The sequence below is a fragment of the Lygodium microphyllum genome, chromosome 1, assembly GCF_053477565.2.
Source record: "Lygodium microphyllum isolate KBCC chromosome 1, Lygodium_microphyllum_v1.1.10, whole genome shotgun sequence".
Lineage (NCBI taxonomy): Eukaryota > Viridiplantae > Streptophyta > Polypodiopsida > Schizaeales > Lygodiaceae > Lygodium > Lygodium microphyllum.
This window is the reverse complement of record NC_141135.1, coordinates 103307605-103326021: the sequence shown is the minus strand read 5'-3', so window position 1 is coordinate 103326021 and position 18417 is coordinate 103307605.

Sequence of the window (18417 nt, the reverse complement as noted above, 5' to 3'; positions counted from 1 at the left end):
TTGATTAACTTATTCAAATCATCCCCCACAAGCTAAAGACAAGCTCTAAACTCATGAACAAGGATGAAAGTAAGGGCTCGGGACCTCTATATAAGCACAAGACAGCCCTCTTGGCTACACACAAGAGTAAAAGCTAATCTTATTCTATCATACTCAAACCATACTCTAATTTTCCTATTTCGTATCATTTGGTGGTGGACTAGAACCTTTCCATGTGTTTCATGAGGTGCACTAAGGGTGTGACCCTTTTTGTCTTGTTGTGAGAGCCAAACAAGGTGGAAGACCTCTCCATTATGCCAATGAGAGCAAGAGTAGTACACCTTTCCGTTGCTTATGGAACATTCATGGCATTGTGATAAATCATGAGATGCCTAGGTATGTGAGATCCTTGCGGAGATGACTGATTTTAATTATTGGTCAAGCCATGTGTGACTCGTACTCCATGTTTACACAAATTATCCCCCTACCATATCAACACCAATGCCTCCTAACAAATAAGTAATTTTCACTACATCCACTTTTGAGAATATTGGTAGATGTTCATCCAAGATAAGAGTGCTCATTGTTGGATTTTAATGGGGGTCCATGCCCTTTACATCATGAAATTGTAAGTGATATTGAGCTAGCCATCCTTTTTATTACACCAATGATTAGGGCAAAGTTATCCATCAATCAACAAGAACTAAGAATGGGTAGAAGATGCTTTTGTGGTTGAAGATAAATCATCAATGATTGCAATGTGGAACCCATAATTTAAGGATATCCTTGTCTTTTATGCCTTCAATTTCAAGAGAACCTAGAAAAGTATCAATTATTTCCTCTTTGTTGTTTTAAGATGCACATACTGCATTGATGCAGAAACAAAGTAATGTGGATGTGGAACATTGAAATTTGGAAAGAATGAATAAAGCAATCTATGTGACTAAGTGTTACAACAAGACTTTGCATTGTCAAGAAACAAACTAATTAGATGTTTTGAGATGTGGACAAAGGGGTAGGTAGTGTGCATGTTAATGTGAGATAAGAGCATATGTTAGTGAATAACAATGAGGATAAGTGGATACATATAAGGATATATGAACAAGGATGTGATAACAAATGCTTTTGTTTTTTGAGGATATACTACCTTTACATGATTGAGATGGATCTGGCAGAGAGGGAAGATAGAGAGGAAGGATGATGCCTATGGCTATGATGGCCAAAGTTGTGGACTAATTGGATAGAATGCATCACTATATCATGGAGATTTGCACATCAATTGGTGAAGGACACTTTTGATGATATTGACATCCATGGTAGCAAGGTTGAGGAATAGGAGGAACAGAGCCAATTGTCAAAGATGTTATCCTAATAATAGTTAGAGAGGAGGTGATGAGTCAAAAAGGACAACTAACTTGGCATTGTTGCCTAGATGTGCTAATGGATTGTCAAATTGCTACTAGCTAGCTATAATGACGTGAGAGAACTAAGGGACTAATTTTTGACGTGAAATGAGTGATAAGTGTTGCAACCTGAAAGTATGCAATCACAGCACTGTGGCTAGCAAAGAGCTTCCATGATAGATAAATGGGTATAATTGAAGATGAATTTGATATACCAAGCCCAAGATGTGCGAGAGTTTTTTCAATTATATCACCTTGCCAATGTGTATGTTTCCTATTCTCATTATTTAATTATAGTAGACTTAAAAGATGTGATGATGGCTTGATCTATAGATAATATAAGTACTACTGAATATTGTTGTAGTTCACAAAAGAAATCCTCTTTTCAAAGGCTCACATTTGAGAAGTAGACAATAGACAATAAACCTTACAATGTGTGAAAATTTTGCCTTGAAAAGTGTAGCTCCTTAGAGACAACCAAAAACATGGTTCAAGTAAACATAAAAAGATGAATCAATAATGCTTCATATTGTAAGGCTCCATGATGATAGAGAGTGACCATTGCCTTTAGTAGAATATTAATTGGGCTCCAAGTTAATAGTGAATAGCACTTCCTTGTAGTGGATTTATTAAGGGGCTCAATATGTATTCAATTCCCACATTTGCTTGCATATATAAGTTTGAGAAGGATATGCTTACTAAATATAGTAGATTCCTCAAGATGACCACTTGAAAGGTAGCATCCAATAGTTGAATAAGATACTCCAATGTTTGCGTAGATTTTACCTTTGTGAAGCTCTCTTTGAGATACATGACAATCAAAGAATATAACCACTTGGTGCTCTAAGATGTGAAGTTCTTTTTGAGCTACATGACAACCAACTAATATTATCATTTTGGGATCCAACATAGATCTTGCACTTGAACTTATAGTTGATAGAACTTGATGTATGATTTATCCTTGAAGCAAGCATCCTTCAAATGCCTCTTTGAAATATAAACCTTGAACTTATGAATATGTTCAATGGAAAGCACCTTCTTGTTGATGTAGAATTCTTATTGTAAGTCAATGCTTTGTGATTAAGAAAATTATTCAATAATCTAATGCAAACTCAGTAAGTGAAACCAAGACATAGATTAATGATTCTTCAATGATACACCTATCAAGAGTGTACGAACTAGATATCATAACAAACTAGATGGAATGAACTCTAAGATGAATGCAAGAACCTATCAACCTAGGGTTGAATCAACTTATGAGAGATGAGTATTACTATGTTGTGTAGCTAAGAACACTTTTAACACCATATGACAAATACTGCAATGAGAGTAGATAATCAAATAGATGAGCAATAATGATAAGACTAGAGTTGTCTCTTGTACTACATATAAAGGATACACACATATATGTAAAAGTAGCATTGAATATTTCAATGATATTAAATAATGAAATAGATGAGCAATAATGATGACGAATATGAGATACACAACAATGATGACAAATGAGAATAGATAATCAGATAGATGAGTGCATAATGATAAGACTACAATTCTCTCTTGTACTACATGTAAAGGATACACACATATATGTAAAAGTAGCATTGAGTATTTCAATTATATTAATTAATGAGATAGACTAGCAATAATGATGATAAATATGAGAAACACAATGATGACAAATATTGCAATGAGAGTAGAGTAGATGAGCAATAATGGTAGACTGGAGTTCTCTTTGTATTACATATCAAGGATACGCACACATAGGTACAAGTAGCATTGAAGGTAGGTAGGTGGGCAGTTGTGGACCAAGTGGATGCTCATATAAATATCCTATCTAGTGCCTAATACCATCTTACCTAACACTATATCCTACATGTCCTTGTATTGTATAATGCTTTGATCCTAGATATAATCCATCAAAACAAGGTTGTCATCATGAACTTAGTGGAGCTATAATGGCTTGGGAAAGGGAAAGTGGATCATTCATCCTCTCTCTTGGAAAATATATCTATCAACAATTTGGTTTCCCTGGTATCAAACTCAACATCCCAATAAATTTGAAGGGGGTTCTTTAGAGCCAAAAGTCTATAATCCCACATGTCAATCTATCTACATATTCCTTTGACCATTATAGCATTAACTAGGCTTGGGTCCTCACTGACCAAGGTGATTTGCCCATAAAAAGCCCTCAAAGTGTGTCATATGCATTGGTTGAGAGAGGGGTCACCTCGCAAGTCACGACTTGCTTATCCACACTCCTTTATATAGATTTCCACTCATGAGTCTTCAACCTAGCAACATCAAATCATATAATCTTTACTTTGAAATCATTATTGGAATCTATCTCTTCCCAAATACAAAAACTACTATGCCTCTCTATAAACAATTTGACAAAGATGATGAAGTGCCAAAGCAACATTGACCATATGTGTTCTTTCTCCATCCTCCTCAAACATGGGATAGACAACCCACATGGTTTGTCTTTGATGTGTTCAATCCCTAGACCACCTATGCCTTCGAGGTATTGATCAGATGTCAAGAAATGGAGACATCTGATTCCTTTAAAGGACCATATGAGAAAATGAAGAATCCTATTGATCTACTCCCAAAAGTACTTGTTGAAGGGAAAGAGAGATGTAACAAAAAATAGGGAAGTTGTGAGAATTGAATATAGAACCATTGCTTACCCATGAGGTTGAGAGGGACCTAGACCACCTCTACACTTTAGCTTTGGTCATATTAAATGCAACCAAACAAATCTCTACTTTGGGGAAGCATTGATACCCAAGGGGCACCCTAGATATTTGAAAATTATCATGGCTCAACCCTCTTGAATCTATAAGCACTTAACCAAGTTCCTTGGTGCTCTTCAACATTGATAGGAAGAAGATCTATCTTCTGTAGGTTGATTACTGAATCAAAAAGTTTCACAAACATGTCATAAATTTCCAAAAGAGTGAGAAGAGAAGATTCCTCTACTTCAATGATGACAACATTGTCATTGTAGACATCTACCTTATAAAAAGACCATTGCTTAATAGTGAAAGACCTCCTAGAGCTCGTTCATAGACTTTCTTTTCAAGACATCTTAGAAGAGTGCCAAAAAAGAAAGGAAAATAATAGGGTGCCCAACGGGCATCCTTGGCACATTGAACCCTATAAGATGAAGCCCCTAAAAACATTATTGTTTGAAAAATCCCTTGTTGATGTGTGTAACTAAATCAGACCTTGGATGCCTTGTGAAAATGTGAGCCAAAACCAAACTACACCAAATCTGCCATGATGAAGTCCCTAGAGATGCAACCATAGGATTTGTCAAGGTTAAGATTAAACATCATGTATCTCTTATCACTTTCTAGTGCATGATTTAATGGAAAGATCATGTTGTGTTAGGATTAAAATGGGTCCACACTAGTTGTACAACCCTAGCCAAGACACTCTAATCACAACTTCATAGCCTTGTGGCCATGAGTGATACTTGACAAAGAACAAATGATTTAAGTAGCCCAAAGCATAGTTGTCTTCTCCTAATCTCCAACTATTGGAGTATCACCATTTGTAGTCTATTGACACCTCATATCATCTGTAAACAAATTAAGTCTAATAAGGCTAACACATTGATTTTATAAATAAATCTAAGGTCAAAAGGCATGATGCAAAGCATGGAAAAATTTTTGTCCTCTCACTTCAGCTTTGGGTTTAAGATTTTGTAGCTTCTAATTGTGGTATGAATCCTCTCAGATTTAAATGAAAGGGAACTCAACAAGCAAGGCTCAAAAAAATGAAAGCTATGGAATGCTTTACTTGCAATAAGAAGGTTCACATTTTCAATATGGAAAGGGGGAAGACTATTTGTGTTCCATTGCCTCCATATATGAAACTATACCAAGGGGACATCCATAAGTCAAATGAAGAGAAGACTCAATTGGCTAAGATACCCTGTGTATCTTAAATTGGTTACTTGATGTATATTATGATGGCTACATGTCAATTCATTGCTTATGCAATGGCAATGGCTAGCAATTTTATGGCAAACCTTGGCAAGAAGCATCGAGGAGCATTGAGGAGTAATTGCATTACAGTCATATGCATTTACTTTAATAGGAAGTATGAATGTGTTCTTGGGTATGCAAATGCAGATTTTGCATGGAATGTGGACTCTAAGAAGTCTATGGCAAGTATTTTCTTCACATTCACAAGAGGTATAGTCTCATGATTGCAACATGTATAGGTTTATGTACCGTTAAAACTAAATATGTTGTAGCCACTGAGGCATACAAGGAAGCTATATGGCTTACATGTCTAGTGCAAGAGTTGGGTATTGTAGGAGAGATACCCATTTTGCATAGCCGTAGTCAGAGTGCCATCCAGTTGGTATGAAGTCATGTCTTTCATGCAAAGAAAAATCACATTGAGTTGAAGTATCACTTCATTAAGCATGTGCTTGAGGACAAGTGGATTGAGCTTGTCAACATTCATGTAGATGACAACTTAGTAGATTTCCTCAAGAAGAGTTTGTCTTTCAAACCCCTTATACAAATACAATTCTATATAAGTGAAGATAATGAAGAATAAGGGTAACGAAGAACCCATAGAAACTTCTTGTGTGCTTCTCTCTCTCTCTCTCTCTCTCTCTCTCTCTCTCTCAACATTGACTCCACATCCACCATTGCTTCCTCTCATCATTGGATCATGAAACTTACATAAACCCTTATGTCTCTTATAATGACAAGGGAAACATAGTCCTTATGGACTATTAATGGACTCTAGTGATGATTTTGGAAAGAGGTTGTGGATGAGGCACAAAACAACATAGAGAATAGATGGTTTGTTGGCACCAGAGACAACCATGTCACTTGGTAATCTAAGGTTCCCAAAAGCAAGACTCGAATAAAGACAATAATGTGGAGTAGGCATGCCTTGAGTATAGTATTACTCATCTTTTTACACAATTCTCTTGGATGGATGGACAAGAATAAGCACAATTGAGGATGAAAAAGAAGCCTACCATCTCAGCATTCCAATGCAAATACCTAGCACGTAGCCTCACCTTGGAACCTTACTAGTCACAACCTTTTGGGAAGGAGTTGATGTACATGTGAAGGAAGTGAGCCTTGAAGTGGAAGCACGGAGAGGAAGCAAGAGCTATGGTGGAAGAAGCAAGAGGAAGAGAGAGAGATACACAATATGTGGGAACTCCAACAATCACAATGTGTAATCGGCCTTCCCTTTATTCAAATGTCACTGAAAGAATAAAAAATAAAGTGACAATGATGGGCGTCCGCCACTTGCAGTGTACAAATGTGTGGGTATGCGAGTACTATCAATGTAACTAATATATGAGCGACTAGGCACATGTGCCTTTATCCCCAACAACCTCCCACTTAAAAGAGAATGTGCGCCTAGTGAAGAGAATAAGAAAAAAATGTGACAAAGTACAAATATACATAGGTACAATAGAATGAAGAAAGACATCATCTCATCCAACGCCCATCAACTTCCTAAGAAAGACAAAGTGCTCCACTAAGAGACTTTTAGTGAGCTAATTTGCAAGATTTTGGCCAGTTGAGATCTTGACAAGCTCAATGGACTTATCCTTAATGACCTCTCAAATAAAGTGGTAATGCACCTCAATATGCTTCATCTTCGCATGGGATTCTTAGTCAACTGAATATCACTCATAGAACCTGAATGTAGTGTAAGGACCACATCAGTAATGCCAAGGTCAAATGGCCTAACTAGAGAGTCTCCTTGTAAGCCTTAGTGACTACAATATACTCTACCTCTATAGTAGATAGGGCTGTGCATTTCTGTATCTTGGACATCCAAGAAACAACACCTCCAACAAAGGTGAAGACATAGCCAGAAGTGGACTTCTAACTATCTGCATGTCCTACGTAATCAGAGTCGGTGTATCCCATGACTCCTGTATCCTAGCCACCATAACAAATGCACATAATTGTTATGCCCTTTAGGTACTTCATGATATTCACGTGAGAAGGTAAAGGATAGCTAATAGGCTTAACATCCTGCAAATGAAACCACTCAAGGACCTTCTGGATGTACTCCTTTTGTGCAAGTAGAGGAGTCCCTTAGAGCAATCACACATAATGCGCATCCCAAGAATATGTGAGGCCTATCCCATGTTCTTCATCTCACAGCTTATCTTGAGTTTACCTTTCAAGGCATCCAACTCATCATGAGCACTCCTAGCAATCAACATATCATCCACATAGAGGATCAAAATCATAAGACTATCATCACAGATCTTTTTCATATATAAACACATATCCATATCACTATGAGAATATCCTTGTGAATGCATAAAGGCATCAAACTTGTGGTACCATTCCCTAGGTACCTACTTAAGGCCATAAAGGCTCTTTCTCAATTTGCACACTAGGTGTTTTCTAACATGTTCTACAATGCCCTTAGGCTGCTCCACGTAAATCTCATCTTGCAAGTCCCCATGAAGAAAATCTACCTTGACATCCATCTGATAAAGATCCAAGTTAAACCAGTACCGAGTTTAAGGGTAGTCATCTTCACAACAAGAGAAAAGACTTCATCAAAGTCCACACTATGTTCCTACTTGAAGCCCTTAGCAATCAATCCGCCTTGTATCTTGGCTTGGGTTATCTAGGGGTACTTTTCAACTTGTACACCCACTTGCATGGCAAAGCATGATTGCCATTAGGCAAAGTAACCAAATCCCATGTATGATTTTTATGTAGTGAGTCATACTCTCACTGCATGGACCTCTCCCAAGAGTAACTATCACCTCTGTGCATGGCCTCATCCTAAGTAAGAGGCTCACCAACAACTATCACCATAATATAATCCATAGAGGGCTCAAACTGCACATGTTGTTGTCTATCTCTAGTAGACCACCTCAAAACTGGTTGTGGGGTCTGTACATCCTATGGAACATCAGGGATCTAGACCATTGGGACATTAGTTGCTGCAACACGTTGTCTAGCTAGCTATACATCAGTAGGAGGTTATTCCTAAAATATCACCCTGCATACCTTAATGACATGCTCAGGCTACTTATGCATTTTCTTCTCATGGAAAACAATATCATGTCTATGGATAACTTTTTAAGCTTACGGATCCCATAGCCCATCTCACTTGCATTCCCATTACCAAGAAAGATGCATTTCCTAAACATAGGATCTAACTTATTATGCTTGTCCTGGGGTATATGGTAGAAAGCCTCACAACCAAAGATACGCAAATGAGCATATAAGGGAGGTTTTCTAGAGCATACCTCCTCTACAACCTAATAGTAGTTAAGAGCAGTGTATGGGGACCAATTTATCGAGTGTACGACAATAGTAATTGCCTCAGCCCAAAAATGTTGTGGTTATCTTGCATGGCTAAGCATATTGTGAACTTGCTCATGAATTGTCCTATTCACGTGCTCAACTATACCATTCTAGGGTGGGATGTACAAGGCGGTCAACTGACTCTTAATATCCCTCTCATCACAAAAGTGCTCAAAGGCTTTAAAGACATACTCACCCCCATTATTTGACCTTAGGTATTTCAGCCTATACCCAAACTAGTTCTCAACCAAAGCAAGCCAACGTTGAAATTTAGCCAAGACTTCTAATTTTTGCTTAATAGGATATGCCCAGACCTTATGTGTATAGTCAACAATGAAGGTAACAAAATACTTCTCACCACCTAATGACTTGCAAGGCATGGGACCACATACATTCAAATGAAAAAGAGCCAAGGCTCACCCATGTGGCATGACATACCAAACTTTTTATGCGTATTACGTGTATACTTGCCATATAAACAATGATCATAAGACTCAAAGCATTGATAGTCAAGGGGCAAATGATATTGCAAACGAGTAAGCATTTTCATTCCTTTCAAGGACATATGCCCAAGGTGACAATTCCACAGAGATACATGTGAAACTGTATCCCACTACCAAAATATGGTCAACTGACCCATATACAAGCAAGGGGTAGAGAGTATTGGACTTAGCACCACGTGCAATGAAAAAATTCCCACGGGTAATCTTCCATGAGGAATCACCAAAAGAAACTATAGAGCCTGCATCATCCAAAATGCCAATAAAGATAAGCCTCTTCATGAGAGCCAATACATGACGTACATTGTGAAAAGTAAATATGCAACTTGAACCAAACCATAGCTGAATATCACCGATACCAACTATCTACAATGCCAAGTCATTATCCAAACAGATAAATTCAGTCATATTGGGATAGGAGTGAAACCATTCTCTATGAGGGGTCACATGAAAGGAAGCCCCTGAATCTATGAGCCAAGATTGAGTATACCTTGACAAAGTATCAATCAGCTATGAAGTATCAAGAGGAGAAGCTGCAAGTATGAAATCATCATTAGAATTAGTTTGCACAACATGAATCTCTTTAATCTTAACTCTTGACTTGCTAGGGACAATGATGTGATAATCATTGTTGTCATATAGTTTACCCTTGCCCTTTTCTTTGCACTTGTTCTTACATATCTTATGGCACTGTGGCCAAATATGCCCTGTGACCAAATATGCCCTGCTTTTCCATAGTAATGACAAGTCAATAAGGACTTATAGCCACCCACGTGACTTACTACTGAAAGGTGAGAAGGATCGAAGCTTGCTTGGAAGAGCTATGGCAGGAGAGCAAGAGCAAGAAAGAGAGAGAGACCAAATGGGAACTCCAATAGTCACAATGTGTGATCAGGCCTTCCTTTATTTAAACTATCACTAAAAGAATAAAGAATAAAGTGACGGTGATGATGATGGGTTCCCGCCACTTACAGTGTGTAGTGGAGGATACTGTTAGTGTAGTAATACAGGGGGAGCTAGGCAAAGGCACCTTTACCCCCGACAAGCTCCCACTTAAAGGCGAATCTGCCCTAGTGAGGAGTGAAAAAAAAAAGACAGTACAATGTACACATGTACAATAGGATGAGGAAAAACGTCATCTCATCTAACGCCCATCAATCTCCTAAGGAAGGCAAAGTGCTCAATAATGAGGTTTTTTGTGAGTAGATCTGCAAGATTTTCGCCAATGGAGATCTTGACAAAAGGTCAACAGACCTATCCTCCATGACCCCACATATGAAGTGATACCTCACCTCAATGTATTTCCTCTTCTCATGGAAGACGGGATTCTTCGTTAACTGAATAGCACTCATAGAATCCGAATGCATTATAGGTATACTATCAATCCCAAGTTCATGAACCAAATGGCCCAACCATATGGCCCCCTTGAAACCTCAATGGTTGTAACATTCTCGGCCTTAGTGTGGTAGAGAGAACTGTACACTTCTACATCCCTGCCTTTATGTAGTCATAGGGATACAACAGGGGCTATAACATCCATCTGATACATGTCCAAGTCAAGCTACACGACTAAGGCCAAAACCAAGCGTAGGGTGGTCATCTTGACCACGGGAGAAAAAACTTCATCAAAGTCAACTACATGCTCCTCTTTAAAACCCTTAGCAATAAGTCTTGCCTTATAAGCCGGCTTGGGGTGCCCAGGGGTACTTTTCAGCTTGTACACCCATTTGCATCGCAAAGCCTTCTTGCTCTTAGGCAATGCAACTAGATCCCAAGTCATATTCGTATGTAGGGAGTCCATCTCAGACTGCATAGCCCTCTCCCAGGAATGAATGTCACCCCTGCGCATAGCCTCATCATAGGTGAGAAGCTCTCTTGCATCTGTAACCAAGACATAATGCATTGAGGGCTCAAATCTATGAGGTGAACGTCTATCTCTAGTAGACTGGCCATCTCATGACAGGCTCTGTCGCCTATCCAACATCCTGGCCACGTGTACCAACTACTACTGCAAGCTAACCAATTGGTTGTGCAGGAGCACATGGCTCCTCCTGGAATATAACCTTGCATATCTCTACCACCTTCTTAGGCTATTGATGCATCTTGTCTTCATGAAAGACTGCATCATGGCTACATACGACTTTCCGCGCCTGCAGATCCCAGAGGTGGTAACCCATCTTGCCTACATCTCCATAGCCAAGGAAAATGCATTTGACACTCTTAAGATCCAGCTTACTATGCTTGTCCTTGGGCACATGGCAGAATGCCTCACATCCAAAGACACATAGATGTGCAAGTCCATATCTCCTCTGCAACTTGGAAATCCAAACCACTAGAAGGTGATCTATTTATGATATGCACAACTATATTGGCTGCCTCAATCCAAAAGATTTGTGGTAGGCTCGCATGGCTAAGCATAACTGCGTACATGATCCTAGATGGTTCTATTCATTTATTCAGCCAAACCATTATGGGGTGGGATATAGGGGCAGTCAACTGACTCTTAATATCCCTCTCATCACATAGCTACTCAAAGGCACGTGATAGATATTCTCCCCCATTGTCAATCCTAAGGCATTTTAGCCTATGCCCAATCTGGTTTTCAACCAATGCAAGCCATCTTTGAAACACAGCCAATACATCTGACTTAAGCTTAATGGGATAAGCCTAGACTTTATACAAAAAATCATCAATAAATGTCACAAAATACTTTGTACCACCCATAGACTGGCAGGGCATGGGCCCACAACATCTAAATGTACCAATACCAAGGACTCAATCATGCGTGTCCTACCAAACTTCTTATGCGTATTCCTAGTCTGTCTGCCATAAAGACAATGCTCACATGAATCAAAACATGCATAGTCAAGGGGCTATAAGTACTACAAACTAGAAAGCATTTTCATTCCCTTCAAGGACATATGGCCCAAATGGGCGTGCCAAAGAGATACATGCGGGTTAAAACCCACGGACAAAACATGATCAACAGAGGACCCATCAACCACAAGAGGATAGAGACTACCAGTCATGGTACCTCTAATAAGCACAAGTCTGCCATGTGTGATCTTCCAGGCAAAATCCCCAAAAGAGACACGAAACCCAACATCATCAAGCTGCCCTGCATGTACATGATATACATCTTGTAACAGAAAAGTACTGCCAGTAGAGAACTATTATCACCCAAGCGAACTGAACCAGAGATATTGCGGTAGGAGTGAAACCACTCACGGCATGGTGTAACATGAAATGAAGCACCAGAATCCAAAATCCAACACTGTGCATATATAGAGTGAACCTCGACCAACGGCATAGCATCACAAGAACTAGTTGCAAGTGTGTACTCCCCATCGAAGTCCTCAGTCTCTGCATGACAATTATCTCCTTAATTTTCATACTGGATTTTGCAAGCATAATGCTGCGATGAGAGGACTTTTCTTGTACTTTGTCTTTCCCCTTCTCTTCGTGCTTCTCATTGCGTAACTCATGACACTGTGGGCATATCTTGCCACAATGATGGCATGTCACATTAGCATTTCTCCCAGGAGACTTGCTGCGCAACTTACCACATGACTTAGACCTAGAATTTTGTGAGTCTCTACCACGTCCATACCCACGGTCATTCTTTCCAGTGCCATCTCTGCCTCTAACAGTCAAAGCGTGCGACACACGAGAGGCATCCAAGTTTGTACAATTGATCTCTTCTTGCAAAAGAGAAATCTCTATATTAGGCAAGTTCAAAATAGTAACAGGAGCACATAAGGTAGTGAGAAATACATCCCATGACTCACTCAAAGTCCCAAGCAAGAATAATGGTGTAACCTCATTATTGAAGGTAATACCCTGAGAAGTCAAGTTCTTGAGAATAGCATGGAACTGGCTCAAATGAGCAGACATTGTCATATTCTCCTTCATGCACAAGTCCATAAGTTGCTTCAGTCAATACATCTGACTTGTTGGACTTTTCTTATCATAGAGGTTCTTGATCTTATCCCAAAGCTGCCAAGCACTCTGTGCTTCCTCAACCACATTGTAATGCACATGTTCAGTGAGAGACAAGATGAGGGTGGACTTGCATAACTCATCAAGCTCTATCCATTCATCATCAATCATAGTTTCAAGCTGCTCTCCATGCAACTTTAGGGGTTTTATTTGCAATTTCTACACAAGTTGGCTCTTTCAATAGGCATAATTCGTACCATCAAGCTTAGTGATGTTGAAGATAGCACTATTAGTGGAAGAAGATGTCATACTGCAAGCTGAAACACTGCTGACAGTTCAAAACTGCTTGTTGTTTTCTGCTGTAAACAACCAAAATACCACCAAAACCAAGGCAGAATGACCATGAACTGATAGCTAATGATGTTGTCCACCATCAAAAGTACATAAAATCAGGATGATTCAGCATGAAAAATTCATCACAATCCATGCATAATTGTTTGTTGTAATAAATTATAGCCAGGTACAATGAGAGCAAACTGTAGGCAAAATGAATGCACCAAGTCAACCATTGGCTGTCAAAGGATAACCAGCATCAAGTGGGAATGAATTAACATGTGATAGCCATACGGACATTGAGCAAACACCCAAGTATGCCAAATGAATCCGTCAGTAAGCCAGCACACCCCTTGTGTAATATGGCAAAGTGTACACAACACTAGCAAGACCTGACACAAATAGGTGTATGCTCAGGGAGTGTAAAGCCCAAATCAGCCCAAATACATCTATGAGGACCACGGCATATCAACCATGCAACATCCAAGTAAATATCCAAGTCTCAAGTATCCAAATGCTCAAGTAGCATAAACCCACTTACTCTATGTCTGTCAAGCGTATCAAGATACTCCCACTGGCACAAAAGCCATAAATGTCAAGCAAGAGAGCTCGAACAAAGCATGTAAGAGTGCACCAGTAACAAGTGTCCAAGATCAAGTATTAATGAGATATCCCAAGCACATAAGCTCCATAGCATCCATAGACATCAAGTACATCCAAGTTGTAACTCTAGAAAGCCAAGAAATGGCCAAAATAAGCTTTGAGCAATCAAATGTCAAGCCAAAGCAAGTCGCAGTAGCAATCAACTCCAAGACAATGTAACTAACATGTATAGAGATGGCATAAGCCAAGCATGTCAAGACCAGTCAAACATAAGTGAGGTACATGCCAAAGTATATCCAAAGACGGAGATTCAAGTGCTACAAAGTGGAGCTCAAACTCAACCAATGATCCGAAGCAAGATCAAAGACTAGTCAGACACATAAGTGAGGTACATGCCAAAGTACATCCAAAGATGGAGATTCAAGTGCTACAAAGTGGAGCTCAAGCTCAACCAATGATCCGAAGCAATATCAAGCTCAAAGTCGATCCCCGATGATCAATACATCAATGTATACATCCAAGACATAGCCTGAATCCAATAGGTATATCCAAACATATGCAAATGAGCTTCAGCCTTGAATATTCCAGTAGCAAATAAATGTCCAAAACTGAGCAAACAATGGCTCAATCCAAGCTCAAAACTATAGGCAAACCATAGGTATACTTTCCCATATGTATAGGCACCAACCGGGCATCATCAGGCATCAAATGACCATGTAACATAAGCATAAAATTTAATGACATGGAGCTACCCTATTTTGGGCTACCTATGGACTATGCGAAACACTTAATGGCTGAGCAAATTCAGCCCCAAAAGCATCTCACATCATATGCATGCATTCCCCTAGCATTCGGGACCAACTGAGCAACCAATGTCAATGCCAAAGTGGTCTAAACATAAAATGCTAATGTAGCATTGTTGTGCACTGCCAATAAACTGTGTATAACAATCCCAAACCTGAAGTAAATCACATCAATGCACAATGCCAAGGCTTGGGATCAAATGCCAAGCATACACCAAGTGTATAGTGCCCAAATGAGGTTGCCAATGATTAGGATGAGTTGTCCAGGGGCTGCCATGAATTGGCACTAATTCATGCTGATTTTCCTGGGTTGCTACTCATGTTTTTGGGCTAGTCAGGTGGTAGGAAGCTCAAGGGGGTGCCAAAGAAGGCACACAACAAGCCTCAAGTAGCCACAAGAAGTCTATGTCAAGATATGGAGCCATCAAGATACAATGGTGCTACCCCCTTCTTCTTCTCACACTGACCTATAACCAGCATGAAACCCTGAAGAAGATGAATGAATACCTTTGTTGGAATTCCATGAGGGTGCCCAAAGGGGCTGAGTAGGTGGTCGAGAAGTTGAGGAGTGACGGGAGCTCAAGAGAGTCGGCTATTGCTGTCAACAAGAAGAAGACCCAATGAATGTAGGGATTCAATAGGAAGCTGAAGACACCACGAACCAAGCCCAAGTAGCCATGAATCCATGCTTTGATACCAATTGAAAGGTGAGAAGGATCGAAGCTTTCTTGGAAGAGCTATGGCGGGAGAGCAAGAGCAAGAAAGAGAGAGAGACCAAATGGAAACTCCAACAGTCACAATGTGTGACCAAGCCTTCCTTTATTCAAACTATCACTAAAAGAATAAATAATAAAGTGACGGTGATGGGTGCCTGCCACCTGCAGTGTGCAGTGGTGGGTACTATCAATGTAGTAATACACAAGCGGCTAGGTAGAAGTGCCTTTACCCCCAACAACTACAAGGCTGTCCACGTGATTGAGAGTGAGATTGTTGAGAGTCTATCCCACAGTGGTCATCATTACCTCTCCTACCATTATTGTCTCTAACTATCAAAGCATGAGAGGTGCGAGAAGCATCAACATTCTTTTTGTTAACCTCTTAAGTCAAGAGTGCACCCTCTACATCCTGCAACTATAATCCATCAGTAGGTATATTAGCACACATAGTAGTATGAAAGGTATCCCATGATTCAAGCAGTGTAACTAAGAGGAACAAGGGAAGAAGAGTGCCCTTGAATTCAATCCCTGCGAAAACAAATGATTGATAATGGAATGAAACTCATTTAAATGAGTTGTCATAAAAGTGCCCTCCTTCATGCAAAGATCCATGAGTTGCTTCAGCTAATGCATCTAAGAAGCAGGGCTTTGCTTGTCATAGGCATTGTGAATCTTTTCTTATAATTTCCATGCAAACTACTATCAAAGACAACATTATAGAACACTACTTAGAGAGGGATAGTATGATGGTGGACTTGCATAGGTCATCTAATTCAACCCAATCCTCTGCATCAATAAGTTTGGGCTTGACACCATTATGTTTCAAAGGCTTAACTTACCTTTTTTGCACTAAAACTTGCCAAATTTAAACCTTCCAATAACTTACTTGGTGCCATCCAACTTGTCAATATTAAAGGTAGCATTATCACTCAAGCCGCTAGCCATAATGACGATAAACAAGTGTACAAATTGTCAAAGCATACTATTGCTGAAAACAAGGGATACTAACCAAGTAATGAACAGTCCACAAACTCAATGCAAAGAACTATCAAATGAAGGTGACTACTCACATAAACCCTATAGTAAACTACAATTTCAACATGATGAAGATAAAGTACATCAATAAGAAATCAATGCGAAAGAGGAGCAATCACTAATATAAAACAAATTGTAATTGCTAGGGAATAGCTCCAACCAGTAGTGAGTAAAGATGCGACTGGCACCAAGAATTATCAAAGGATCAATGTGTTAGACTAAGATACATCCCATATGCATAACCATCATGCATAGAGTTGGTCTCATGTTTAACAAAAGAGACCAACCAAAGGCACAATGGATTGAGTAATATAGAAGCTCAGTACATAACCAACCAAGATGCAAACATCATGTTAGATATAGGTGCTAGCCCAAGATTAATGTATCAGATTAGCCCACTAAGTATCAATTGCATACATAAAGTATGACAAGATCACATACATGTCACCAAGTCCCACAGTCTAACTAGAAGACCCTTAAGCTCAACTGCGTAGCCAAATACTCAATATAATATCCAAGTGTTAAGTAGTAGTGGCTCCCACTGAAACAAAAGTCAAATGCCAGACAAGCAAACAAAGCTCAAAACATAATGTGGAAGGTATCCATATATCCAAGATCCAAGTAGCATATATCTGAGACCCCCATCTGACCCAAGTAACTAGTAAAGCTCTTATTAGAGCATCAAACAACCATAGATAACAATGAATGACAACCAATGTCAAGATTCAAAGCTCCAATCTCAGCTCAAAAAGAAATCGAGGAGCAGAACCAAGCATGTAACATGTACCATAAGCATTGGTACATCACCCCAAATAATCAGTGAGTACCTAGGAGCAATATGTATATGCTTTTGCTAATAAAATAGAATTTAATTTTGCTCATTATAGCAGTAAAAAACCTATGTAAAACTAAGCAAAAGAGTGCTCAAATCAGTCTCATAGCATTCCAATACATTGGCATAACATCCCCACATGATCCAACATCAAGCAAACATCCTGGGAAGCATAAGTAACTTCTAGACAACGAATGAAATGTTGTCCTAAACTATATGACAACAAACTATGAATCAATGGCTAATCCCAAGAGATCCAATTGATTCCCAATGCCAAATACAAGTGCCAAGAGGTGTTGCCAATGATCATTAGGGATGCTAAAAGTGCCAAGAGCCTATTGGAGGCTAGAGGAGTGACTGGGTAAAGGGAGCTACAAGCTCAACCCCTAAGACCTACGGACTGCTTATTGGTCAAGCGTTTCAAGCAGAGTGGCCATGGCTACCTCTGACATAGCCGACGCACCCTCCCTACCTATGGGGTGTAGTGAGCTTACCTTGATGCCCGATCGAGTATCCTCCTCTCCGGTGAACGCCAATAGCTCCATGTTCCTTGAGGCAAGCTCAAGCAAGCTCAATTCCTCTCCAACAAGCTCCATCCTCCATAGCCACGCAAGATAAGAGAAGAGTAGAGAAGAGAAGAAGATGAAGAGAGGAGATGGGGAGCTCCTTCTCCTCGGTCCCTCACTCTCACACACACACTCCCTCACACTCACTCATTCCCTCTCTCAAGCATAAGCAAGAAGGCAAGAAGAAGAGAAGAAAAAGAAGAAGCTTTTTGCCATACAAAAGAATGAGCTTCTCATTCACTTTTCAAGTTTATATACATGCCCTACTTCCCACGGGAAGTCGTCCTCAATTCTTACATGGCCGGCCATGGCCTAGGCCCTTTGTCTCCATTCTTTCACTTCCTAGCTAGTCCTAGAACTTCTAAGTTTACAATTCGCAC